A 26,594-nucleotide genomic window follows, 5' to 3' on the forward strand; every position below is an offset into this window, starting at 1 on the left:
TTGAATGTCAAACACATGACCTTTGTTGCATAATACAGACCTATACAGAGTTTCAAATTATAATAATGATTAGCTATAGGAATAAGATTTTGTGTCACCCAAAATCTTAGTCTTCATTTTTTTTTTTAAATCAAGGAATACAGGGTTTATTTGTAGTATGAGTAAAAGATTATCACATTAACCATTTCCCACTTTCCGTATCTCAAGTGTAAGGGAAGCTGGGAAAGGAAACTAATACAAAGAGACAATGGATTAAGGAACCAGCTAGGAGAACACAGCTGGTTATCTCTCCAGGTTATTCTGGGCCTAAAACTATATTTCTATACAGCAATTCATTTACCAGGTATAGGCAGGCAAAGTCAAGATTCAAGAACTTAAACAATGAAGGGTTGGGGTTGTGGCTCAGTGGTATAGCGCTTGCCAAGCATGTGTGAGGCACTGGGTTCTGTTGTCATCACCACATAAAAATAAAGTCCACTGACAACTAAAAAAATATTTCAAAGTAAATAAATAAATAATGAAAATGTTTGGAATAGGTACAGGAAAGAAGACCTGTGTGATTTAAGGATGGGGTGACAACTTACTTTTCAATATTATACTCCATTGTGCCTGATGGATTTTGTTCCATTTACTTATATTTGTTATTCAAAATAATTTCAAATACTAAAAATAAAATTGATATTACAAAATTCTGATCAAATATTAAGTTTAATTTAGAAACAAAATTAATAGAATCAATTTATTTTTAAAACACTGTGTACTTTTTACATTTACAATTTTTATTCTTTTCACTACATTTTGAGTTGTTTTGAATAAATAAGCTGTTTCAAACAGTATTTAATACTTAAAATTTTTAAGCATGAAAGTTTTACACTGAAATAATTTAGAAATTAGTTCTGTCAAATTCAGTGTTTTCTTCTAAACATTTATAAAATCAATATGTCCTGGAGCTGGGGTTTTGGCTCAGTGGTAGAGTGCATGCCTAGCACATGCGAGGCCCTGGGTTTGATCCTCAGCAAAACATAAAAATAAATAAATAAAGCTATTGTGTCCATGTACAACTAAAAAATAAATATTAAAAAATAAAATAAAAATGTCCTGCTTAATATAAAATCCTGTTACATGTCTTAGTACAAAGCTATGAATAAAAATGGCCAAATGTACCTATATCTAAGCTATTAGAAGAGCCAAATCTTACATTATTTTTTTCACTAGGCAAATGTGCAAAAAAGTCTTAATGGACTGGATTTTCCCTAAATTTAAACACCAAAAATAATTTTGCATTGGTTTCTGATATTTCTAATAATTTCTCATATGTGCTTATTATTATGTTTATGTTTGAAGTTCAAAATAATGACTAAACATTATTAAGAGGAAACCTGAAGATGGCACAATGACTTCCTGTAATGACAACATGATATTGCAATGCCCAGTGCTTTTAATTACTTTTTATTATTCCACTACACAAAAGTTTAAAATTAAACACAAAAGCACATAGAGATGCAGTTTCATTTGGAAACAAAAAGACTATTCATTAGCCAAAATGATGACTATTCACTCATTTCCAAATGCACAAACAAAAACTAACTCAAAGCCTGAACAATTAGGTAATATCTGACAAGCAGTAAAAGATTAAGAAATATTCAAGTTTCTAAAATCTTATGTATTGGAAGGAAAGGATACTTTCAAGACTACCTAATTTCTAGTAGCATAGGTGTTATCTTTCTTCAAGACAAATCAGATCAGTGAAAACGGAGTAAAAAGAAACATATTTCTATCCACAGTGATCTTTAACCTCTCTACTGTTCAGCAAGTTGTATAAACTTTTTGCTTAAACTTTTTGGAGGGTGCAGTCCAAAATCAAGATACTGGGTAGATCTTATGTTTGATGAGGGTCAGCTTTCTTGTTCATAGCTGGTCATCTTCTTGTGTCCTCACTAAGGAGGAGGTGAAGGAACTCTCCAGTGTCTTTTATAAGGATACTAATCCCATTCATAAAGATTTGGTCCAAAGACCACCTCCATCACATTAGAGATTAAGTTTCAACACATAAGTTTTTGGGGAAAATAAACAGTCAATTCAGCACACTTTTTCTAATATCAAAGCCACTGCCTTAGTTCATCTGCTGTCACTAAATGCCTCCTAACTTGACCCTTTGCCAAATTCTCTAGCTCCATCATGAGTTTCCTACCAGTAAATCTCAGAAACATTTGATTATGCACCTCATCAATTAAAATAGGTGCCGCAGAATAAAATCTAAATTTCTTAAAATAGCATCCAAGGCCTGCGTAATCTGGTGTGCTCTCAACCTCACTATTCCTTCTTTCTCTCCTACCTCATCTACCACACAGACTTACAGGACTTTGGGTATTCTATTATCTGTAATTCACTTTCCTCCCCAACATTTGAAATCCTACTGGAGTCTCTCAGGCTCAAATCATGGAAACTCCTCCCTGAAATTTCTCCAACAAAATAAACATCCTGTCTCTGTGCTCATCTGCACTTCCTTTAAATTACTGTGGTAGCATAGTTCACAGGGTGGTATTTGAGTCAGTTACATAGATGTCTACCTCCTTTTACCTGGTTCACATATGCTCTTTTAAAATGCTGAAAATGTTAAGTCATGCAGTTGACAGCCATGAAATAATATGTACCTCTGTTTTGTAAAGGTTTTCATTCTAAAGAGACTATTTTTTCAAAATAAATTTAGGGGGCATATTTTATGATATAGGAGTTATATATCAAAAAATAACATTAAAGTTAGTGATATACAAAAAATTAAAAATAACCCTTTCATGTACTTTCTAAACATAAATCTTTGATGGTAATGTTTTTAAGAAGTCAAAGATCATTTTGGGTTGGCCAAACCATTTACTGCAAATTGAGTGCTCTCTCTCTATATATATATTTTTTTAACACAATGCCTTTATTTTTTTTTTTATGTGGTGCTGAGGATCGAACCCAGGTCCCACACATGCTAGGTGAGCGCTCTACCACTGAGCCACAATCCCAGCCCCATCTATATTTTTTAATTACAGTTTTTTGGGGAAAAAGAGACCATCTTTACTAACTTGAAGACCTCATAAACTTATTTATAAGCTGGTTCCTTCTCTCTGAAACTCACAAAGATAATAATCATAATAATCATAAAGCCTTTTTTTGCTTATCTAGATCATCCCTATAAAAATGGGTATTAAAGAAATCAGACTCACTAGCTAGGTATGGTGGCAAATGCCTGTAATCCTAGCAATTCTGGAGGCGGAGGCAGGAGGATCACAAGTTCAAGGCGCCAGCCTGATACTTAGTGAGGCCATAAGCAACTTAGTGATAGACCCTGTTTCAGAATAAAGAGAGCTCAAGGGCTGGGGTTGTGGCTTAGTGGTACAGTGCTTGCCTAGCATATGAGACACTGGGTTAGATCCTCAAGACCACATAAAAATAAATAAAGGTATTGTAAAAAAATAAAAAGAGCTCGAGATGTGGCTCAGTGATAAAACTTCTCTGGGTCAATCCCCAATAACCTCTAAAAGAAATGAGGCTCACTCATGATTTACCAAGAATAGGATCACAAATTCCCTCCTAATTTCTATTTCTACCCAAAGTATCTTATCTCAGCCTCTTTAAACAAAGCAAGTTAAAGCAGGTTAGGTGTGGCAATTTTTGCTTCATTCAACTTCCTCCAGGGAAAGCTTTAGAAATAAGGTACCCATAGATTGCTTTAGTTCTCATGTACACATGAATGCATACAAGACACATTTTTTCCTGTTATCTGTTTAAAAAATTGAGAAATAATACTTGTACCATTAAAATTTACTTTCAAATTGTACATTCCAGTAGTTTTTAGTATATTCCCAGCATTGATCAGGCAACCATTACCAGAAGTTTCTCATCTAGTTCCAGAACTTTTTCATCACTCTAAAAGAAAACCCAATATTCATCAAGCTGTTATTGCTCCTTATTTCCCTCTGCCCTAGTTCTAATCTTCTATCTCTATAGATTTACCTATTTCAAACATTTCATATAAATGGAACCATATAATATATGACCTTCTTGTATCTGGCTTCTTTCACTCAGCATAATGTTTAGAATGTATCAGTAATGCATTGCTTTTTATGGCCACATAATATTCTATTGTATGATTATACCACATTTATTTCTCCACTCATCACATGCTAGATATATAGACTGTTTCCACTTTGGGGCTATTATGAGTAATGCTATTATGAAAACTGGTATACAAAAAACCAGTTTCCAAATTTTCTTGGGTATATAGCTAGCAGTAGAACTGTTGGTTCATAATGATAACTGTGAGTTACCATTTTTAACCATCTTAACTCTGAGGAACAGCCAAATTGTTCCATTTACAGTCATATACATTTTTAAAGGACAGTGACAGCACTTTTTATTTTCACATTTTGATTAAAAGCAAATTGTTCTATCCCCAGAGGAACTAAAGATTTACTTTGGGCCAAGTATCTTTAGAAGTTAAAATAAATTCAGCCAGGCACGACAGCACACATCAAACCTGCAACTGAGTAGGCTCAGGCAGGAGGATCACAATTTCAAAGCCAGACCTGGCAAGTTAGCATGACTCTATCTCAAAATTTAAAAAATGAAAAAAGGACTGGGGATGTGGCTCAGTGGCTAAGCATCCTTGGGTTCAATCCCCAGTACCAAAAGAAGTATTACTCCAAAAAAAAGGAGGAAATTAACATCTCTCAAGTTTATATAGTCAGTCTACAACTATGCACTGATGTCAACTCACAACAACTTCCAAATAGATGCTCAGTAGACATTTCACATTTTATGTGTATTAAACCAAACTCCTATCCTCTCCCATTCCCCAAATAGCTCCTCCTGCAGACTTTTGCCTAGGCCCCAAACATTGGTGTAAAGCTCAATTTCTCTCCCTCACATAATACCCCCTATCCCAGTTAGAAAATTTGGTTGGCCCTATCTTTAAAATACATCCAGAATCTAATAAAATACACCATCTTTCACAACCTTATTGCATTGGCCTCCTGAATAGTCTCCTTGGATCCACACTTGCTTATTATAGGTTAGTCTTAAAATATAGTCAAGATATCCTTTTAAAATGCATATCAGATTGTGAAACTACTCAGTTCAAAGTCAGCCAGGGACTTCCCATTACCCTTTTCTCATTCTGTTTCATCCATATTATTAAGCCCAGGCCTTAAGGATGTTGGGTTTGTTGCTCTGCCTGCAATGTTCTTCCATCAGATATTCACATATGTGCTCTAAATTTACAATTACCCCCAAATATTCCTTTTATCTTCCCTGCTCTATATTTCTCCTTAACATTTATCACCAATGTAACATATACTTCAATGTAACATATACTTCACTTACTTATTTCTATCTACTACTAAAAATATAAAATCCATTAGGGCAGAAGGTTTGTCTACTTTGCTTATTACTGAATTCTCAGCACTTAGAACACAACCTGGCACATAAATGCTTGATGAGTATTTGTTAAATGAACAAATGAGCAAATGAAAGAATCAAGTTGTTGCTCAAAAAAAAACAAAAAACAAGAGAGATAAACAGAAATCAGAGAAATATTTTTGAGGAAATAACATTACTAAACATAATAAATAAAGTCAGTATGGGAGTAAAAAACACCATTTCTGGAAAATTATGCCATAATGTTTCTACAGTTTGCTTTAGCAATACTTGCTATCCTGGTTCATTATTTCTGGAAAGGATCTCTCCATTGCCAAGGGACCTTAGCTTGTGAAGAAATGAAACTGGGAGTTGACAAGTTCTTGGAGTGCTGATGTCCTTCTCTCAGTTGCCACATATATAGAGCCAAGGGCTTTCATGACATTTGCCTTCTATTAGACCCATTTCCAGATTCTTCACACTGTTCAATCTAAGTGTCCAGGCCATCTTGTGACCAAAACAACTAGCTGGTGAAATTCACCTTCTTTGGAAGTACAAGCACCTTCAAGCTGAAATTAATCTTAAATATAATGTTTCACAACCTCTCACATATTTTATATACAGCAAACTAAAATATAAAAGAAAGTTACTTGATCAAAATGTCTTGAATAGTATAAGTATTTTTTAAATAGTAAACAATGAATGTGACCAAGTTTGAATTTCACAATTCACTTTGAAACAAATTCTTTTTTTTTTTTTTAGAGGAGGGGGGGGGGAGGGAGGGAGGGAGGGAGAGAATGAATTTTAATATTTTTTTTTTTTAGCGCGCTACCGCTTGAGCCACATCCCCAGCCCTGAAACAAATTCTTGAAAATTTGAAAACAGTATTATTTTATGAAAACTTTAAATAAAAAATGGTTATATCTCATAATTTCAACAACTTAATTCATAAATTCATCATCTACATATTAGTTTTAGAAACTATAAAAGACACTGACAGACCTAAACTCAGCAAAGTAAATAATAGGCAAATAGATTTACAAAAAATTCTTCCCCAGAGGAGACTTTCCTTGTCTAGTGTTAGAAATGATGAGTCCTAAAGTCTTAATTCTAATTCTCCTAAGCATTATCAGTTTCAACAAAGCTTTATAAGAATATCCCTACAAACCACACATTTTCATGTGCAGTTTAGTGAGAGCACTGTTAAAGTCTACACAATCCTGACCACCATTCCACCAACCTCTCCCTCCCACCATATTTTAATACACTTCCTGTCACTATTACAGAAAAAAATGTACATTTTAACCTCCAAGTGCCTGACAGTGGAAAGAGAGTGTGCATTGCTATTATAAACTATTTTTCCCATTTTGCTATAGGAAAAATAAAAGTTATTTTCATGGGCAGTGATTTCTCACCAAAATCCTTTCCATACTCTATCTAGTGAAACTCTAACCTCCCTTCAAGGTCCACCCTTGTTCTTCTTTTCTGGGAGGCCTATTCTGACCATTCCATCTTTGATACTCTTTACTTGGTCAGTTGATATATTGCATTTGTTTTCTGTACCTGTCATTTGGCTTTTATAACACACCGGCATGTAACATCTTTTGTATTGTGGGTTTTAGTTTTCCTTTCCTATGTTTGACAGGAAAGGAAAGTCAAAATCCCAAGGAGTTATGTATTATATGATATTATATGATAAAGTATAATCCCCTTACATATGAAAGAGAAGAATACACAACAGTACTGAACTATAATTTTACAAGCTTTTAGTCATACCAAAAAATTATTCCTAATATTGTACACTTTTAAGGATATCTTTTAAGGTCAAAATATGTTGAAGTAGGAATGTCACTCAATAGCAGCCAGATATTAAATATCTTAATTGAAAAGATACACCAATTCAATCAAGTATTAATACATATACAAGAGGTATGTTACTTAGCTTACAGAGCATACTTGGTATATACAAGAAATTGAGGTTCCTGTAGACCTCAGACTGGCACAGGGTTGAATTTTATTTTGCTGTGGACATAGGATATTATTTCTACATTGCAACTATTACCTTTAAAAATATTTAGGAGTAAGCCAAATATAGAAAGACAACTAAAAATTCCAAATTTCCACTCCCTGCAAAAAATAAACCCAGCAAAAAATGTTCCAAGTAACTCAACCTCTCCTTTAGGAAGTAGTATATTTTAAGAACAAAGCCTGTGGCATGTGAAGCAATTCACTTCATGGATCAATAAACTTTTCTTGTGTTTTAAGTTAATAAAAAGAGCAAAAGAAACAAATAATATAGAAAAATCAAACAGAAAACACTGAAAGTCCATCTCCTATATATATCCTGATTCTAGTGAAATCTTATTTATCTATTTGATCACCTACCTCAAGAAAAAAAAATTTTTCTAGTGAAGGCAGAAATATTCTGATTTTGGTTCAATTCTTCTGTGCAGTCACCACTAAGAATAAGCTTAACAGAACTGGCCATATATTCTAGTGTTTAAAGGCATAAGTCCTGAGCTCAAATCTTGGCTATGCCATTTATTAACCATATGATCTTAGGCAAGTTTATTCACCAAATTTCAGATAACGTACATAGTATTTAACATGATCATTGGCAAGATGTGCATTGTGTGTTGGTAGTGATTGAACCCAAGGCCTTGTACATGCTAGGCAAACATTCTACTACCAATGAGCTACCCAGGCACCCGAGAAAGGTTGAGAAAGATATTAAGTAATAAATATATAACAATCAAGGATATTCTTCGTCATAATTTCAAATCTTCCTTTCAATTCATATTATCAAAGTTCCTTCTTGTCTGGCTCTGACAGGCCTATTCCAAGTACCTTAAAACTCCACTCAACTATATCTGGTCTTATCACGTCTAGTTCTCTATCCATGGCTACTACCACAGGAACTTTCTGGAAATCAGGAAAAGAAAACAACAAAAACCCAGGAGACTACTAGCATACACCAAAACAATAACATAATCAATTTAAAACAGTGAATTCACTCAAGTAGGAATCACTGTCTTAGAAACTTAGACAAAGAAAAAGGGCAAGAAGGAAAAAAAAAACACACAAAGTATTCAACTACTGCATTATTGTCTGCGGCCATAAATAGCCAGACCTACTAATGAAAAATGCCTCATTAAAATAATTTTCTTTACTGCTTAATTTAATAATGATTTCATCATTGCTAGACTGTTTTTAATATAAGTCCCAACAACTTCTTAAGGTTTCTCCTTTCCCATGCATTCCAACAAGTGCTAAATTAGTTCTTCATCATGTGTTTAGGCCTCCTGCTGGGAAACATAATTAAAATTAAGCAGGCAACAATTCCACTTGGTACTAAGATTCTTTCAAATCCTCCAAATGAGGCTGGGCCTGGTTTCACCAGGAATTGGCTAAGAGTTCTGACAGGAAAACTTAGGGGCTGCTCAACTTGATGCTGGTCATTCAGTAGATGGCACTCTTCCCTCTGAACCCAAGTTAAACAAGCTATAAGAAGCATGCACTAATATTCAGGTGTGATAAAAAGCAGGGATTTTTGTCTTCAAAGCACTTAAATGATAATCACAATACCTTCAGAAGTGCATTCATCAAAAGCTGATGCAAAAGCTAGACACTTAAAAAGAACCCAAGAAAGTTCAGATTATTATAGGATATCAAATATAATATAAAATCACCTAACTCAATGATTATCAAGTAATTAGCTTCTTAGAGCCTCTATGATGTCAAATAAATACACCTTTTATTCATGAATAAAAGGTTCCTTCCCTGTTCCATTCTACCATAGCAGTCACAGTGGCTAGTGACCAGATCCTTATCCACTACACATTTTTCATTAGGTGTCTAATGATAAAGAGTATTTACAGAACTAAGATTTTATCATTATCAATATTCACTTAGACAAATGAAGGATGTACTACTTTCAATATTCTGATCAAAATGATTTTTGAGGGGCTGGGGCTGTGGCTCGCCTAGCACATTCGAGGCCCTGGGTTCGATCCTCAGCACCACATAAAGATAAATAAATAAAATAAAGATATTATGTCCAATTACAACTAAAAAGTAAATATAAAAATGATTTTTGATAAACAGATTCAACATTTTAATGCAAAAATCACTGCAGATCTAGTTTTACAAAAAAAAATGTTTAAAGCAATATAAATTTCTGATTCACTTATAATATGTATTTTACTCTAATACAGAATGACTCCCAAATATTAGGTGATGAATAAGGTTCCTCATCTTCTGTTTCAGAGAGTTTTCTTTGAAATTTAAAATTCAAACAATTGTGGAGATGGAAGAAAATTCCTTCTAGTGCAATTTCCAATAAAAGCCAACTTTTCAGCAATCAGATATGAATTGCCTTAAAAATTCTCCCTTTCTCTGAGACAACATTGTTCTTATGGTGAGTCATCAGAGAAAGACAAAGTAAGAGGAAGATACCATTTTAAAGTTACCAAAAAAAAAAAAAAAGTTGGAAGTGGGAGTAAGGTATAAGAACAATGTATCAACTTCATTTTCAATCTCTTTTCCCTTTCCACCACCCATCTAGGCCACTAATCCTGAGCAGCAAAGACACCTTTTACTCATCCAAGCCACTTGGGATCATTCCCAACTCCACCTGAGCTCTCACCATTGTCCTTCCCCAAACACTGCCTAGATATTAAAAGGCTGACCATATAGAATCTTTTTCTTATGGACTAATAAGGGCAAATGAGAGTAGATAAGATAATTAGGGTGGCAGTTGCTGGCTCTAATTTCTGAAGGATTAAAAGGAGAATGTTTTTAAAAGTCCCTAGGGAGGCCCTGAGCCCAAAAATACTTCTTTAGATCTACGAAATGAGCCCAATTATCTTCTCCATGAGGAAGCTGAGTAAACCGCCCCTCTTTTTTTATTTTTTGCTATGGCATTTAGTCATTCCAGCAGATCAAAAAATGACAGGATGAGACAACTGTATGGAAAAGGAAAAAGGAAATGCTGACCTTGAACAGGATGAACTGAGCCACTGTGGTAGAACATCATAGAAACATGCTGATGGTGATGAATTAAAGACATAAACCAAGGCCCCCGGATACTGAAAAATTCAGCACTTCTCTAACCTGACTGCTTTCTACACTGTTGGATTCCAACTCCCTAGCAGGGAATCAACAAACAGCCATGGGAACTGAATTAAAACAAGTTAACTCACACCTGCACTATCTTTTCCCCTGCCATCCACAGAAGTAGTACATCACTGGTGGTGGGGAGTGGAAGACTACAAGGTAAATTTTAAAGGGGATGAGAGTTAAAAGTAATAATGATTTCATGTTTGTTACCAGCAGTTAGGTTTTGATCTTGCCTAATCCAATGCTTGCCTTGATATCTATTTGCCTTAAACTATAATGTGAGCATTAAGATTATTTAATCATAATTATCTATATATTAATTATACTTTTTGAGACACTGGTTTGAAAGATATTATGTTATTATCCATAAATTTCTCAAAAGTACTTTATCCCTTGGCTGGTTGTGGGAAACACTAGGTATAGCCACTGCAAAAAAAAAAAAAAAAAAATGAGCATCATAACCTGAGATTCAAACTGAAGTCCTGTTTGAAGAAGCAGCAATCTTAAATGCTAGCTAATGTACTACCTATACACCAATTATCCTCAGGCCTGTTTCAGGGAATTTGAAACAAAGAAGTTTCAAAGTTCATCTTCTATCAGTGAGCCTAGTGCTTCTGACTAAGCTTTAAAATCAACTTTGAAAAAGTATAATGGTATACTTTCGGCAATATGGATCTGTGTGACATCAGGTAAATGCTGGCAATATGGATCTGTGTGACATCAGGTAAATGCTCGATTTATATATAACCTCATCAAAAAGATAAAACCATATGCTGAAGTCTATATATATCTTATATAATAACTGTTCAGTTTTTAGCATAGTTAAGACTAGTCTATACTATCTTCTCAAGAAGCAAACTTGTAAGAACTGTAAGCTTTATAAAGTTAAAGATAGGTTTCAGCCATTTTAAACCTTTTGGTGATCCTGGTACTATTTGGACTATGACAGACAATTCTGAAAGTCATATTGATTCTTTGAGGTTTCTAGGCTTCTCTTCATTAATAGTAGTAAGTAATGTCCTAGAAGACTGAAAGAGATCATTAATACAGCTTTTCAAACATTCAACCAAAAATAGTATAGGGAAACAAAAGATTCTGATTCTTATTATCTATGCTACCATCTAAGTTAAATGGTATTTCATTCAAATATCTTTTCAACTGCACAAGTAATTTAATTTTGAACCTCCCTGAGACTTGATCAGCTATAAAAAGCAATATTATTAAAACACATAAGAAATAAACTAAAAGCCCACAAAACTTTTTCTTCTTCAATACTTTTGAAAAAAATTGTTGGTACTTAGTAGATATTTGCTGAATGAAGGCCAGATAAATTACTTTTAATTTACCTGAAAGGAACATAATCCCCCAAGTTCTACAGTCACACATACATAGAGCCAAATATGCAAGTATCCATAATTAGCTAGCTACTGCTAGAGAAAAATAATAATTACAGTAGTTCCTCCTTATGCAAGGGGTTACATTCCAAGACCCCAGTGTATACCTGAAGTGGCTGATAATACCAACCAAACTCTATGTGTACTGTTTTTTCCTATATATACATAGAATAAAGTTTAACTTATACACTAGAGAATAATAACTAATACTAAAATAAAACAAATATAACTATATACTGTAATAAGAGTTATTTAAAACGTATGAATTATTTATTTCTAGAATTTCCTATTTAATATTTTTGGTGTGAAGTTGACCATGGTAGCTAAAACTGCAGAAAGCAAAACTGTGGATAGAGGACAGAGGTGGGCTGTATTCATCTAAGAGAAACTTTTTCCTTTCAAGCCATAGTCATTGAAAGACTTTTATCTTGAATATTAGAGAGAGGATTCTTGATAAATCCAACCCATAATAATAAAACTTTGAGATTGTCTTGGCTTTTGGTCAACAGAATTTAATCTCTGGCAGAACCTGAAAGACCTCATAAAGTTTTACCTATAAACACTGTGGCATGAACCCTAAGTTCAAATGATAAAGCATTATCATAAGAGACAAGAAATAAAATATTAAGGTACTTATTTTGAAACTCAGTTACATGCATGACAGGGTCTGTATGAACAATTAATTTCAAATTAGCTTTCAGTAATTTAAAATAAGTTCACATTTAAAAGAGGAACATTGTTGATTAGACATTTAGTTTTATTATTCAAACTCTACTTATTAATATTTTCAAACTAATGTGAATCAGCACTAAATATTAATTATAGCAAAAAAGTTTTTAGTGTGAGAGATTAGCAACCTACACTTCAAGACAGCTTATGCATTTTTTATTCAATGTGTTTTTAGGCATTTTTCTCTTTTATTACATTTCACTCTATATTGTTAGCAATAGATATCAGGTATCTACAATAATTCTAAACATAACAAAATAGCTCTGAATTTGTTAAATTTGCTTGATAAATCAACTAAAATGGTGAAGCAGCAAAACTCAGTACCATGAGAAATGTGAGTGACAAAGTGTAAGCCACAAGTTACATCTTTTCATTTAGTCACATTTAGTTTAGGAAGTAATTCAGGTGGTACTTAGAGCAAATTTAAGTTAAAATTCACCTCAGGTCCATATGGTCTTGGTAATCAGAAGGAAGACTGGACCTATTAATTTAATGCAGAACCAACAGGCATTAGTGCCCCCCCCCCCCCCCGGGCCGTTTGGAGTCCTATACACCTAAGTTAAAAAAAAAAAAAAAAAAAACAACTTAATATCTTTAAAAATTAAAAGATAGTACAGGGGCTGGGGCTCAGTGGTAGAGCACTTGCCTAGCATGTGTGAGGCACTGGGTTCGATTCTCAGCATCACATATAAGTAAATGAATAAAATAAAGGTCTACACATCTAAAAACATATTTTAAAAAAAAAAGATAGTATACTCTGGCTGGGGTGATAGTTCAGTAAGTAGAGTGCTTACCGCACTTGCGTGGGGCCCTGGGTTCAATCCTCAGCACCACATAAAATAAATAAATAAAAATAAGGATATTGTTTCCATCTACAACTAAAAAAATAAAAAAAAAAAATAAAAAAGCATACTCTAGCCCAAACTCAAGCATGGTAGCTAAACACATGTTGTATGTATCAAAAGAATTCTCTTCTTGGGGCTGGGAATGTGGCTCAAGCGGTAGCGTGCTCACCTGGCGTGTGTGCGGCCCGGGTTCCATCCTCAGCACCACATACAAACAAAGATATGGTGTCTGCTGAAAACTAAAAAAAATTAAAAAAAAAAAAAAAAGAATTCTCTTCTAAAGTCAAAAAGGGACTAAATTTACTGCAGATTAATCACTAACCTTCAGATTTAAGCACAACCTGGTGATGTTATTAATATAAGAGTATGGGGATGAAAAGGACAAGTGAAGATAGTAATCTTGGCACTACTGTCAAGACCTTTTCATTGATTTCCATGACCACTAGTGAAATAGCAGCAGGGCCCAGTTGTTACATGGGCTTACTCTTGAGCCAGACAAGGTTCCGAAACAGCAAGGTACTTAACCTCTCCATGCCTCTGTTTAATCACTGGGTTGTTGGGAGGATTAAGTAAATTAAATCATGTAAAACCCTTAGAATAGTGCCTGGCACAGATGTAAAACAAATAAATATTGGCTATTACAAATATTTGCTGTCTTCAATGCTGGGTAGCATGATAGTAACTATCTTCAAAAAGATGTCATTTTAAAAAATGTAATTTCCTATACCAATGATGGTAAATACATCAAGCACTTACTGAGTACAAGCTCTATTCTAAGCAGTTTACATATAACTAAGGTTCTTATATGATTATTGCCTAGCATTCTACAAATGCAGTTTATAGAGTTTGTTCTCTTGTGCTGGGTTTTCATATTTTTACCTGATTTCTTCCCTTAGCAGAAATGCTGCTTCTTTCATGATGACATATATGTGTGCTGCCCAGTACTGCTAACCCACTGCTCTAAGATAGGAGATTAACCAGCTAACTACCTGTAGGCTAACATGTGACAAAAGCATGGGAGATTATTTTGGGAAGCCTCACAAACTTTAGAAGTTAGACATTACCCTGTATCTAGGTTTTAGAATTGTGTGTTTACCAAACATTTCCTATTACATGTAAAGACTGCAACATACCATGACTCATATCCAAATACTTCCAGAACTCCTAAAATTATGTTCAATATTTAAAATACATACACTACTATTTTTTCTTTGAAAGAAATTTTACCAACATGCCAGCACTTTATGTCAACTTTAAATTAGTACAGACTGAACTCTTATCTTCAGAGAAATGAATTAAATGTAGCTAACGTGACCTCTGTTTTCCCTTGTCCTCCCTCAGTAAAATTAATCTCTTAACAATTTAAGTAAAAGAAAACGAGTTAGAGTGCAAGGGTAATGCAATTGAGACATAGATATGAAATCTTTTTACAAATGCTCCCAAAGTAGCTTGCCCCTATAAATGAGTCAGTAACTTACCATAATTACACAAATTTGTTTACTAGTTAAGTACCTTAATTTAAAAACGACAAATTACTCTTATTCTTTTTAACATGCTTTCTGGAAGGCTCCTAAAGACAAAATCAGGATGTACCCAGCACAAAGTAGGCAACCATTTCATACTGCTAAATCTAAAATGTCACATAATTCAATGTAAATATGCACACACGTTCATGTAGCTGGTCCCAGGTCCCAGAATCTTATCGACTCCTTCAACATCACATATAATCTTCACTAAAAAGCCTCTTGGTTCACTCAAATCCCATACCACTCTAGAAGGTCAATTGCAACAGCACATGTGCCAAGGATATTAGTGGTTTTCCTTACACTCCCATTTTAAACGGGCACATACTTGCAATTAAATCTCTGCAACAAAAAGTTCACCTGAGGCCATTCTTGTCATTTTAATAGAGGTCCAGATTACTCCACCTGTGGTCCTGCCTTAGCTATATTTGTATTCCTCAAAAAAGGCTGAACAAGCCCCAGACGCGAGCAAACCAGATCTGCGGCCAACTCTGCTTGTCACCCGGGGCAGGAAGCTCAACCTAACATGTATCCGTTCGTAGGGGTGGTGTGTTTGTGTTTGTGTGTGTGATGGGGAGTGGGGACGCCGACTGGAGAAAAAGGTGACTGAACACTTTCAACTTGTGAGTTTTTTAAACGAGGAGAAGAAATCCAAACAAATCAACACTCCCTCCTTTTCTCCACCTCTTCCAAGCGCGGGAACCTCCCACCCTCCTGGTGCGCACCTTCGGGGTTGAGAGGCCCGGGTCCCCAGGGCCTCGGCAAGCACAGGGTTTTACAACTCCCGCCCTCCCCGCAAAGAAGCCAAAGGACGCAGGGGAGAACCGGGCCCACGCCGGGGAGAACCGGGCCCACTCCGCAGCGCCCCTCCGCCGCACACAGCTCCCCGGGACCTCCCCCGCAGGTACGCCCCTCTCCGTCCGCACGACGGTCCCATTCCCGCCCCAAAGAGAGGTTCACCTGAGGCTGCAGGGACAGCCAATAGGAAGTCCCCGCCCGCGCGAACCCCCGCTGGTGTCCCCGCAGCCAGCCCCGGCTTGGGCGCCAGAGTCCCGGCCCAGAGGAGGGGCGGAACCACGGAGCCTCCACTCCCCGCAGGATTACCTCGCAGCTCACAGCCGGCTTTGTGCGGCTTCTTCTTCTCCGCCAGCCGCCACCGGCTGCAGCGGCCACCGGATCCCCGCAGCCGCCTCTTAAGAGCCGCACGGCTCCAGAGGGAAGGGCAGCGGGACGAAGAGGGGGGCGTGAGGAGGGAGGGACCTGAGTGCCCAGCCCAGGGCAGCAGGAAGCGGCGACACCTGGGTCGCCGATGCTTCTAGCTTTCGCTGTTTTAAAATATATAATTAAAAACTCCTCCTCTCCCTCCCGCCCCTCGCCCTGGCGACCGTTACCGGCTGGCTGCTCGCGCTTTGGCGGGACTGGCCGAGCTCCCCCCCCCGAGCGTCCCTTGGCCCCGCCCCTTAAGGCCCCGCCCCAAGCACATCTCACTCCGCCCCACAGGCCCGCCCTTCAAGGCCCCCCGAGCGCCCCTGACTCCGCCCCTCGGCCTCCAAGCATTCTAGCTCCACCTCCTGTAGGTCCCGCCCCTAGCGGGCCCTGGCTCTCTCTGACCCCGCCCCTCACGCCCCTCACACGCTTTGGTCCCGCCTATCGCGGCCCCCTGTGGGGCCGCCCGGTCCGCGTCCGTGCAGCTGCGGTGGTGGGGGCCTAGAAGCTCTGCAGCCCGGAGGGCCTATTGCGGGGCGGCTGCCTGGCGCCTCTACAACGTCTTTCTCTGGCTGTGCAGCTGCGTTCCGCGGCCGGAGGGGGGAAACGACCCCGACGGAAACCAGACCGCGAGCTGGAGGAGGGGAGCCTCGGAAATGTCTCCCGCCCTAACCTGAACTAACTCCCCAGCGACTTTCGGGGTTGAGCAGCAGCTTTTGGATTGTGCCTTTGCGCCGCCCACACTGACTGCTGGGTCTCCATGGGGAGGCCACTGCTAAAGTTCGACCTCCGCACGCCCCCCATAGGAGGGTCCTGGATTTTCTTAGCACATTTGCCTTTGGAGGCGACCCCCCCCACACTCGCACGCACACACACACCCAACCACTCAGGGGCTGAGAGACGGCTGTCTCAGTTCTTAGTTTGGACCTGTCGAGAGTCTTCACGGTTTTGGCCCCTCGCCTGGTAACCTTAAGAGAGCTGACCTCTGAGAGGTCAAGGCGCCGGCCGCCAGCAGCTTTCAAAATGAATTCGAGACAGGGCAAACTTTGCAACAATTGCAGGGCTGGGGATCCATCCACAGGTGACACGGCCGCCCACCCCCGCCACGGAGACACGTTTGTCACCCCCAACCTATTCTCGAAATAGACCTCCCCACAGCGCACACTTTTCTCTGCCACCCACGACTTGCACATCCCTCCTGCACACGTCCTCACCCGCAAGCACACCCCTCAGAGCGCCATTCTAGTGATTCATGGTCCCTTGGGTCAACCCCACCCTAACACACACAACAAACTTCAATCCCCACCCTTATCTCTCGTCGTTTCCAAGGCACTGGCGACAGTCCATTTCATTTCCTTCCTCATCTGCAGACTCTTCCCCCTCAAATACCTCTCACCATCCCCCTCATCTTCATCCCCTCCTTCTTCCCTAAAAATGTGTTAATTAAAATGTAGTTTCCTCTTCCCACATATGAAGTGTGGAAAAATGAATCTTGGCACAAGCTGTGATTCATTTATGCTCATTTTCTCTCTCCACTGGACTAAGGCACTAAGGTTAATAGAAATTTTATTCTACCACCATCTCCTAATTTTTTTCTAATCTGACCATGCTTTCATATTTTTAAATACTGCTAAACAACCGCGGGGAAGACTTCCGAGTTTGGGGGAGAAAACAATATTTAGAAAATGCTCAGCCTGTCATTTTATTTGGCATTTAAAAATATCTGCAGTATTTGCTAGAGATACTGGGAGTGGCTGGATGTTTTCTTGCATTTAAAAAGAAAAAAAATGAAAAGCTTTTCATGCATCATGGTTAGCCTTTTTATGAATAGCAAAAATTTAAAAAAAAAAGTATGCTAAGGGCACACATATCAGATAATAGTCTCCACAATACGGGGCTTTCGCCAGTCACAAATCTAGACCCCATCACCATCAAAGGAAGACAAATTCACATAATGATTTTAAGCGTGTCTAATGAACATTCTTGCACAATCAGTCCCTTTCCCACAAGGATTTTTGAGCAAAATGGATAGAAGATCTGCTTACCTGAAGATTTAAGCTTCCTTGAGTTCAGGGTTGTAGACGTGTGTGTCTGTCTTCGGTTCTCTAGGTGTGGATTCTGCAGTGCTGCACAGGCACTCACTGCAGCCTCGGACCAGCGGCAGCAGCGGCGCGGCGGCGGCGGCGGCAGCAGCAACAGCGGCAGCAATAGCAGAAACAGCAGCAACTGCTGCTTGCTTCTCCCAAGGCTGAGTAGTAAAGTGTGTGACTTAGTAGAGACTCCACAATTACCATTAGGCGCCTGCTTTATAAGAGAGGAGGCGGAATCTTTCTAAAAGGAATGGGTTTTGTTTTTCCTCTCCACTATTGCTTCATAAGAGGCAGAAAGGGTGGAATCAGGGAGTTTTTTAGACTGAGTAAAGCAATACAGCTGTGGGAGGTCAAGGTTAAAATTAACTGGGTGACCCAGGGATAGAGGCACCGATTTTAGGGTGAGTCAATGAAATGCTAGAAGCACTAGTTTTAAAGAGCCCTTCTAACTTCCAACATTGGGCTTAATAGCAAAACTAAAGCCACGTGCCTTGAAATTGATTTGCAACTTTTGTTAATATTTAATTTCTAAGTACGGTGCTAAAATAACTATAGAAAGGGAGGCTATTTGGTACTTAATACAAGAATGGAAAGAATGATAAAATACAACTCATTTATGTAAGGGGAGCAATGAATTCAAGTCCTACTAACACCCATAAGCATACCTGGAGTTTCAGTGAATGCCAGAAATAGAAAACATATTATTGAAAAATTTCAATTTTACTCATGTGTTATAAAAATCACAGTATTTATTTTAAAAACATCTAAAATAATTTTAGAAAATGATTGCAGAGTACTATTATTTCAGTGTCAATTCAAAGGCCAGCAAAATTAAGAAACTCATGTGACTTAGCTTACTTTAAAGCAGGCAGATCTATTAGGAACTATTAAAATGCGTTGTGTCCACATATGAATTTAAATTGTAACTGCAAATTTTATTTTTAATCATATCCTTGATTTACACAGTGAATATCTGTGACTTTTTTTCCCCATAGGTGAATGTGGAGGTGTGGTCTAAAAATATGACTAGAGAAAAATATGAAAAATATTCTGCCATTGATTTTTTTTTTTTTTTTGCACAGCCTTTGGTGATTACCTGAATGGTCTTAAGCAAGTAACAAACCTTACTTGGTTCTTACATTCTTATTTTGTAAAATGTGGAAGTTGGATTCAAATTTCCCAGGGCCCTTTAACATTCCAAAATACTGTGGTTTTATGACATTCACATGTTTATATTTTTGTTATTTAATGCAAATATGCCCCACTCTAAATTACCAAAAAATGTAGATTAAAATTAGACCTGTATTTAAATGTACAACCAGGGTTTGTTATTCACTACTATTCTGAAGTTATTTTGTAAATCAAATAATCACTTTGTAAAGTAAATAAACTTAATTTTTATCTGAATTATGATTGTATACCCGACTATGATAAATTTTCCTAAAGTAGAACTCCACTGTATTGTTAAGGGTACTGGTTGACTGGAACACTATGAGGTTCATGAAATATACTGAAACAGTTTTTAAAAATACTTTATTAGTTGTTGATGGACCTTTATTTATTTATATGTGGTGCTGAGAATCAAACCCAGTGCCTCACACATGCTAGGCAAGCACTCTACCACTGAGCCACAACCCCAATCCCTAATTGAAACATTTTTTAACTGGAGCATCAATGGATGGCAGAGTTGAAACCGATTTTAGAGCTCATCTACTACAAATGTGTAATTTTACAAGTAGAAAACATGGCAGCCCAGAGAAGCGAAATGGGACAGTGTTAGGGATAGAGCTGGGGTTAACTCCCACTCTTCACACAGGCAAATAGACAATACTTATGAATATATACACTGTTTCACATTCTCATCTAGGGGACTGAGAGGACATGTCACAACAACAAAAAAAGTAATTATACTCAATGATACTCAAAGACATTGTGTGCATATAGTATAAACTAAAGAAATATTTCAAAAAAGTACTGATAATGTAAGTATTAACACAAATTTTGCCTTCAGATTTGGAAACACTTATTCTAGTAATTGAGGAAAAGCTGCCCAGGGAAATGTTAAAAACAAGACTTCCAGGGAACCCACACCACCCACTAGCAAACTCTTGTTTAGCTTGCACCCAAATGACAGGACCTTGGATTACTCTGTAGTCTGTTTCCTTGCACCCACTGGTGTTGTTTCCTTTGATACACACCCTTAAGCATGCCTGCCAAAGTTCCTTTTGGAGCCAGGGAAGGGAAAGTATTGTAGAAATTTATTTCTGGCTTTTAGGGATGCTTTGGGGATATTGAAAGTTTGGGGCCTTATACCAATATTTTCCCTTAAATCTTTTCTTTCTTTTTTTTTTTTTTGTTTTACATTTTCATAACATTTTAACATTTAATAGAAACGATATACAATAGATTTTTACTATATTTTACATGACATAGCCACTGCAGAAATTTACATGGTTAGAAGCAAGATGGATGGTTAAAGGGGGCCCAGTCCTTAACTGTCTCAGGATAAAGTTGGAGTTCACTGGAGAAAGGGTTCAAACTGCTCAATTAAGTTGAGGTGAGGAAAAGCTAAAATGTAGGCCTTTAGATAAAGACAACCAGGCACTGGAGCAACCAGTATCTCAACGGTACCATTTATAAACATAGCCTTCACCTAATCACCTCTGTGGATTCCTGTCTATTACTTAAGAAATCCCATTACAAAGATATCACTTTCCCCTTTGACACAGTCTCAAACACTCAATTTCAAAGATAGGTAATCCCTATCTTCCTTGCCTAGGGTAGAAAGAAACTCATAACTTTTGGACACTATTGGCCCATCCCCCTAAGTATAGTTTTACTTGACTATGGTTTTCTATAACCCAGAACAAAACAACTGGGTTGCCCCTGTTTAGTGAGAGATGATCAACGATACTTGTTTGAAGAAAGGGAAAGTGAAATCCATTGAAGTCATATGGTTCCCAGAACAAATTCTCAAATGCTAGCGGTAGATTCTGTTTTTCCATTTGTTGTAGCCAATCCATTTTGAGGCAACAGTGCACAGCAGTTTTCAGAATTTACTGATCCCTGGGATGTGTACCCATCTCTAGCCATCTGTAAATGGCCCAGGTTACTGTGTGATGGAAGGCTAATTGGGATTGTTCTTTACTTGCCAAAATATCTCCTGGGCCTTCAGTGAATTATTTGACTAAATGATCTTCAACGGTTAATGAAGGATCAGAAAGCAAGGGTGGTGAAGGCAGTGAGGTGGTGCAGTCCTGTAATCCCAGCGGCTCCTGGCACTGAGGCAGGAGGATCGCTAGTTCAAAGTCATCCTCAACAATGGTGAGACGCTAAGCAACTCAGTGAGACCCTGTCTCTAAATAAAATCTAAAACAGGGCTGGCGATGTGGCTCAGTGGTTGAGTGCCCCTGAGTTCATCCCCGGTGCCAAAAAAAAAAAAAAAGCAAGGGTGAAGGAAGGCACTGCATACCATTAGCAACAACATCCAAGTCGTCACTGAACTCCACTGGTAAACTCTCGATGGGCTGAAGCTCAGTAGCATTCAAGTACAAATCCATTGGCTGGGCTTCCAGATTGTCTAGCAGAGACAGTACCTGCTCCAGCTTATACATCTGAGGAGTCAACTGGAAATGCAGTGGACAGCACAGATCCTCAGAGAGGCTTATACCACCAGTTTGTTGTAAGGTATCTATCTCTTCAGATCCCTGGCAGCATTTGAAAAGAACCTGATTTATGTCCTGACAAATATGGGTAAGGCAGTGTCTGGTCATTGAGAGAGACTGATTGGAACAATGAACATCATCCACAAAGGCCAAGCACCTCTGAATAGAACAACAAATATCCTGTTGAGTGGCATCATTTGTGGCCAGCATTCTGCATCTCTTCAGCTGCCTGTGTTGCAAGACTTCCACTCTAGCGTTGGCAATACCATTGGAGACATTTTAATTGCTTTAAATTCTCTTGTTCTTTGGCCAAAAGTCCCTATGGGCCAGTAAGGAGACTACTACCTAGAGCTTTATGTTCCACTTTGCAATTATGTAAGTATAGACGCTGCTGCTCCTTGAGCAGATGCTGAAGTCATTTAAACCGATCAATGTACAAAGACTGCAAATGAACCAGTTTCTCACCTATAATCAGCGCCACTTCTTCAGCCATGTAGACACTAGCATGTCCAGTATCCGCTCTCTTTGCTTCAACTACTTTCTGGAGTCTGAGAGCCCAGTGCTGTCTCATAGCATATGGACTCAGCTGGCACAAGAGTGTTTCACCCATATGCCCTGCATTGGTCTACTTCATTTGAGCATGAAGTGCTAGGGCATTCCTACAGGCATGTTCACAGAAGAACATCCCTTCCAGAAAATGCCTATTTCACAAAGTCCTGATAGACCGTGGGTAGGTAGGTTTCTAGAGGGCAGGCAGAAGTCAGCCTCGCAGGGTATACACTGTAACTCCCTGCTGCCCTCCCAAGTTCCCAAGCTCTGTAGACTTTGCCTCCCCTTTAACTTCATCTTCCCTGACCCCCACCACGTTGAAGGTATCTTCTTTGCCTTAAATGGATCTTGTATTCCTGCCAGGAATATGGACTAACCCAAACCCAGTCTCCCCAGGTGCAAGGAATCATTGGGGTTAAAATCTGTTGTGTTAGATGACGTAGCACACTTGGGTGTTTTGTGTAGCTGGCAGAACAATTAAACAAGTTTCTTGAAATGCCTGTGCCTCAGTTTAGCCATCTTTTCAGTGGTGGTGGAGGGTTTTAAGACCTGCTCTCCCTACTTTATAGGGTTGGCATGAAGTTCAGGTGACATATATAAGTGTAAAAATACTTTAAACTTTTTAAAGGAATTACCTCAGCTAAATACCTGACAGAAACTTATACAATTATCTAAGTAATCAGACTTGATAAATCCCTCTAACTTTAGTGAGATATCACCCTCAAGATCCTCCTTTTTTTAAAGGAAAAAAAGTGTTTATTATTATTTATTCATTTTCTAGTTGGTAACTTAAAATCATCATGACTAAAGAAATAAGCAAACATCTACTACAGGAGAATCTCGAGTTCAAAGCCAGCCTCAGCAACAGTGAGGCACTAAGCAACTCAGCGAGACTCTGTCTCTAAATAAAATGCAAAATAAAAATGGGGATGTGGCTCAGTGGTGGAGTACCATTGAGTTCAATCCCCTGTACCAAAAAAAAAAAAAAAAAAAAAAGGCCCCCTACAGGGAGAAAATTGAAGGAAATTAGTTGCCCAGTTTCCTTCATCTGTTTTTATTTATCTTGCTTCTTTGCAAGGAATGCTTTTCGTTTCAACTACAAGGTGGTAATGAACAATTAATAAAATGGTAATTATCTGTATTGATTTCAAAGCAATCCCCCTAAAAAAATTAAATGTATTTTCTTTGCATCTTCCCAGAGTGCTGAGCACAATCTCTTATATAAAGACACTTAATAGATACTTTAAAAAATGAATACATGATTTAATGAATGAATCACCCCCCAAAATACTCTGAAAGCGATTACAAAGTGTTTTTTTTGTTTTTAATTTGCATTGTCCAAAACAACTGACTCCATTCTCTACCTCCCTGTCCTAAGAGAGTCATCCTGTAAAAGACACAATCTCCTTTCTGTAGAACTCTTTAGGCATGCCTGCTTTGTATTCTTCAATTAAGCTGTAGTCACAAATCTCTACATGAACTCTGGGTAGATCTAGCTGTAGCACAGACACTTTCTGCCAAGAAAACACAGGCCTCAGTTTCAAACTTCTGGTGTTCTAATTCTAGCTGTGACACCAGCTGGTTGACCTCAAACGAATTTCTTGACATGCCTGTGCCTCAGTTTAGCCATCTTTTCAGTGGTGCTGGAGGGTTATAAGACCTGCTCTTCCCAATTTAAAGGGTTGGCTTGAAGTTCAGGTGACATATATAAATGTAAAAATGCTTTGAACTTTTCAAAGCACTACATAAGTATAAGATGTTATTATAGGCAGATATATTTAAAATCAATTACCTAGTTCAAGGGACTTCATCCTAAACAACCTGTTTTACTACTTGTTGTTTGAGAAAACAAACAGGCCTCTCCCTTCCTCCTTCTCTGTCTCTCTCTCCTCTCTCTCTCTCTCTCTCTCTCTCTCTCTCTCTTTCTGTCTCTGTACACACACACACACACACACACGCACACACACCTGCTATTCCCAATTTGAAAACTTCTCAGTTTTGAGGGTTTTCCCCTGGCGTAAGAAATATGCATCTGCAGATGAATATCAAAGAGCCAAGAATTTGTAAGAGTGCCTTCTTTTTTATTCCACCCTCAGCCCTCAAATTTACCTTAAATTTACTTTAAAAGTTTTGAGACACAAAAGTGAAGCACAGCAGGCTTTTCATACTACGTAATGTCAGGTATTTAATCAGTGGGGTAGATGAGCCATTCATTTGAAACTTGGCCATACTACATACATTTCGATCATCCTTTTATGCCAAACCTGTCTGGAAAGTACTTGGGGAACAAGACAGGGAGGATCGACAGGGAGCTCATGCTAATGAGTTCTCCATTCCTCACGGAGACATAATCAGGGCAATACTCAAGGATTCATCAACATATTTTATTAGCGCTATGTGACCTATATGGTTTATTTTAGAGGAATTACCTCAGCTAAATACCTGACAGATCCTTATACAACTGTTTAAGTAATCAGGCTTGATACATCCCTGTAACTTTAGTGAAATATCGTCCTCAGGATCCTCTTTTTTTTTTTTTTTAAGAAATAAAGTGTTTATTATTAAAAATGTTTATTCATTTTCTAGTTGGTAACTTAAAATCATCATGACTAAAGTAATAAGCAAAGATCTACTACAAATAAGATACTCCTACTGAAAGGCCCACTCAGAGGTAGCACTTTTATAAAAACTCACATGAACTCCATTTGAGTCATCAGTTTCTACATGGAGACATTGTAAAATAAATGCAGTTCAATTATTGTACAAAACTTATGTTAGTTGCATATATGTCTTTCCACTATAAAAAATCTGTAATTTAATCTTTAATATATAGATTAAATTATCTTAAAACAGGTATTAATCATTATGACTGTCTTATAGAATGAGATCAGGAACTACCTGCAATAGAATCACTTGGTGTGTTTCCTAAAATGCTGGTTCCTGGGCCCTGCCCTAAATTTACTGAATTAGCATCTTTTAGGTTGAAGCCCTAGGCTCAGGACCTTTTAAGCGCTACAGGTGAGCCTCATGTTCACCACTTGGATCACTGCTGTCCTATAGAAACTATGCAATGTGTGTAGAATCTCAGAGACAGAACAAGTGCAAGGCAGGCAGCTCCTGTTTCATTGTGTGAGACAGGTTTGGATAAAGATGAACCTGGCTGCACCATTTCTGTGTAAATTTGGTTAAGACACTTAACCTCTCTGAGCCCTGGTATCCTCACTTGTAAGATAATACTTGTTTGACAGTGTTGTGAGGATAAAATGGCAACACACAGGGCTTCTGTTCTAATGCCTGACACATGGTAAAATTGAAGCATATGTTCATTCCCTGTCTCCTTGTTAAGAATGAGTTTACAGGTGCATTCTTCTTGTCCACTGTTCTTAGTATGCTTGATAGAATAATATGAACTACTAGTTTAATGACAACTAATATTTTGAGATTTTACTCGAGTACTGGGCTGGGGTTGTAGATCAGTGGTAGAGCTACAACTGCTCAGCATGTGCCAGGCCCTGGGTTCAATCCCCAGCACCAAATAAATAATAAAAAAATAAAACATGCCATTTCTGAATGTGTTATATGTGTTATTTAAGTTAATATCTATAATAATCCTTAAAGGTACTATTATTATTTTCACTTTACAGATGAAGGAACTGAGGCTAGAGCCTTAGTGTTCTTCTGTAACTTGCTCTGGAGCTCAAAGTAGAGAATTAGCAAAGCTGAGACTCAGACCCTAGAACCTAACTGTTCATTATGCTCTATGTTCTGCATATTCTCTAAGTGCTTAGATTCTAACATGTAAGCAAGTCTTTCAGGAGGAATAAGCAATTGCAAAAGTGGAATTTATAAACATGAAGAAAGACTGACAAGTTAATGCCATAATTTTATTATGTTATTTATTTCTTTGAAGAGGTTCTAGGGATTGAACCTAGAGCTCCACGCATGCTAAGCATGTACTCTGCCTCAGGTCTACATGCTCAGTTCCTCTATAATTTCCCTTTTTGTTTTGTTTTGTACCGTGGATTTAACCCAGGGGTGTTTTACCACTGAGCTACATCCCCAACCCTTTTTA

The 26,594-nt window shown here is 37.9% G+C and overlaps 1 protein-coding gene and 1 pseudogene across 9 annotated transcripts in view; both read right to left on the reverse strand.

The window, feature by feature from the left end:
- Add3 (adducin 3) overlaps positions 1-18,665 on the reverse strand; it is a 113,516-nt gene extending 94,851 nt beyond the window's left edge. The window contains exon 1 of one of the 9 annotated variants that reach the window (XM_078051898.1): positions 18,264-18,665. The gene's annotated coding sequence lies outside the window, so the exon portion shown is untranslated. Of the gene's footprint in view, positions 1-15,372; positions 15,397-15,972; positions 16,094-16,116; positions 16,426-18,263 lie in introns of those variants that run through there. The other 8 variants (XM_013356557.4, XM_040271686.2, XM_013356556.4 and 5 more) reach the window with 8 other exon arrangements.
- On the reverse strand, positions 18,272-24,771 carry LOC101975007 (KAT8 regulatory NSL complex subunit 2-like; annotated as a pseudogene).
- Positions 24,772-26,594: the final 1,823 nt, after the last annotated feature.

The sequence above is a fragment of the Ictidomys tridecemlineatus genome, chromosome 1, assembly GCF_052094955.1.
Source record: "Ictidomys tridecemlineatus isolate mIctTri1 chromosome 1, mIctTri1.hap1, whole genome shotgun sequence".
Classification (NCBI taxonomy): domain Eukaryota; kingdom Metazoa; phylum Chordata; class Mammalia; order Rodentia; family Sciuridae; genus Ictidomys; species Ictidomys tridecemlineatus.